The sequence below is a fragment of the Megalobrama amblycephala genome, linkage group LG12 (genome assembly GCF_018812025.1).
Source record: "Megalobrama amblycephala isolate DHTTF-2021 linkage group LG12, ASM1881202v1, whole genome shotgun sequence".
NCBI classification, from domain to species: domain Eukaryota; kingdom Metazoa; phylum Chordata; class Actinopteri; order Cypriniformes; family Xenocyprididae; genus Megalobrama; species Megalobrama amblycephala.
This window is the reverse complement of record NC_063055.1, coordinates 27,758,803-27,761,298: the sequence shown is the minus strand read 5'-3', so window position 1 is coordinate 27,761,298 and position 2,496 is coordinate 27,758,803. Positions and strand designations below refer to the sequence as shown.

Sequence of the window (2,496 nt, the reverse complement as noted above, 5' to 3'; positions counted from 1 at the left end):
GTTCATTTTAAACAACAACAACAAAAAAAGCTACATAGTTAAAATGTACTTGTGTAAGTGTAAGCTAATGTGGTAACACTTTACAATAAGGTTTATTAGTTAACATTAATTAACTACATTAGTTAACATGAAATAATAATGAACTGCACTTATACAGCATTTATTAATCTTTGTTAATGTTAATTTCAACATTTACTAATACATTATTAAAATCTTGTTAACATTAGTTAATGCACTGTGAACTAACATGAACAAACAATGAACAACTGTATTTTCATTAACGTTAACGGAGATTAGTAAATACAGGAACAGACGTATTGCTCATGGTTTGTTCATGTTAGTTAATACATTAACTTAATGTTTAACTAATGAACCTTATTGTAAAGTGTTACCGCTAATGTAGTCAGATTGATTTGGTGATAATAATGTTTTTGTTGTTTAGATGAAGCAGTTTTTTTTTTACCTGATTTTACAGTTCAGTTACATACTTGTATGGATCTTTTTGTTCTGATGATTGGCCTGTTCGTACATCCTGCTAAACCAGTATTGCATGTCATATGAGAAGTGATTTTGTTTTTTCTGTTTGCATTTTCTGTTAGCTTGTTGCTTGCCCTCTCTACTCAGAAGAGTTATAGGAATTGTGTGTGTGTGTGTGTGTGTGTGTGTGTTGGCCTTTGTGATTTATGAGGACATTTCGTATGAATACACGCCACATTATGAGGACATTTTGAATTATGAGGACATGGCCGGTGTCCTCATAATTCGGGCAATGTAGAAGTGCTCCAGTAGCTAGGGGGAGCTGAAATCCAAAATTTCTCCACATGTCTTTATAATTCACATAAACCTGAATTTGTGTATGACGTGTGTATCGGAAGTGCGCCTCTGTAGCCGGGACTTGGTACTGCGCCTCCTCATTAATTATTAATACGTGTGTATGAAATCGCGGCTTCTGATTGGCTGACCGCCGGAAGTCCTCATAATGTCGGAATTTGTCAAACTCAAGCCATGTTAACACAGTTCTACAACAAAGACGGTATAGGAAAATATATAATTTTAAGTATAAAATAATAGCCACGTATTACATTTACTAAATTATATATAAAAAGCACTGCAAACTGAACCCTCTAATCCCACCTGACCGAAGCCTTTTCTCTGTGGATGTCTGACGACGACGTCATCTCTCATCGCCCGTAAGGTAAGATTAATGATAAGCACTAAGCTACTCTTTATGTTAAAATCTGTTTTAGTTTATAACGATTTAAACTAGTGTTGTTAATAAGATGATTGTGAAATTACAGAGAATGAGCTGTTAATCAAGTTAGCTTTGTTAAAACATCCCTTACGAAAATTAACCATGGTTTTACTATAGTAAAAGTGTAGTAACCATGTTTTTTGGCTAATAAAATTTATATAACCACAGTTTTACCACAAATACCATGGTTAAACTATGGTTAGAGTTGCAAAGCTATGGTTAATTTGTGGTTACCATGGTTTAACTATAATAACCTTTTTTTCTTTTCTTTTTTTGGTTTTATTTGTACTAATACATATAAATATACATGTAATTTTATATGTAGTAATAAGTAACACTTATTTCATAAATGTTATTGTGCTCTAAACAATTATTAAAACATAAGCTTTAATCATGTTGAGAATTTGTGATACTTTAGTATACTTTATTGTTAATCTACGCAGATAACTTCAGAGAGTGAAGAACCTGCCTCACTCGTCTGTGGAGATGGGAGTAAAACATCACTGATGGTAAGTGCTTATGAAAAGTGAATCCATTTAGGGTCTTATAGTTTTATTCTATATATTCTCGTTCAAACACACAGGTTTCTGTTAAAATGGTTTATCTATCATGTTGAGAATTTAATTTGTTAATATTTTATTGTTGATCTGCATAGATAACTTCAGAGAGTGAAGAACCTGCCTCACTCGTCTGTGGAGATGGGAGTAAAACATCACTGATGGTAAGTGCTTATGAAAAGTGAATCCATTTAGGGTCTTATAGTTTTATTCTATATATTCTCAGTTCAAACACACAGGTTTCTGTTAAAGTGGTTTATCAATCATGTTGAGAATTTAATTTGTTAATATTTTATTGTTGAATCTACATAGATAACTTCAGAGAGTGAAGAACCTGCCTCACTCGTCTGTGGAGATGGGAGTAAAACATCACTGATGGTAAGTGTTTATGAAAAGTGAATCCATTTAGGGTCTTATAGTTTTATTCTATATATTCTCGTTCAAACACACAGATTTCTGTTAAAATGGTTTATCAATCATGTTGAGAATTTAATTTGTTAATATTTTATTGTTGATCTACACAGATAACTTCAGAGAGTGAAGAACCTGCCTCACTCGTCTGTGGAGATGGGAGTAAAACATCACTGATGGTAAGTGCTTATGAAAAGTGAATCCATTTAGGGTCTTATAGTTTTATTCTATATATTCTCGTTCAAACACACAGATTTCTGTTAAAATAGTTTATCT

At 32.5% G+C, this 2,496-nt stretch overlaps 1 long non-coding RNA gene across 4 annotated transcripts in view; it reads left to right on the top strand.

Annotated features, from left to right (window-relative positions):
* The first annotated feature begins 243 nt into the window (after positions 1 to 243).
* The window catches only part of LOC125279230, an 8,679-nt gene continuing 6,426 nt past the window's right edge, over positions 244 to 2,496 (top strand). For 3 of the 4 annotated variants that reach the window (XR_007187353.1, XR_007187351.1, XR_007187350.1), the window contains exons 1-4: positions 244 to 1,761; positions 1,908 to 1,973; positions 2,122 to 2,187; positions 2,334 to 2,399. This is a non-coding gene — a long non-coding RNA (uncharacterized LOC125279230). The remainder of the gene's footprint in view (positions 1,762 to 1,907; positions 1,974 to 2,121; positions 2,188 to 2,333; positions 2,400 to 2,496) is intronic. The other variant, XR_007187352.1, reaches the window with a different exon arrangement.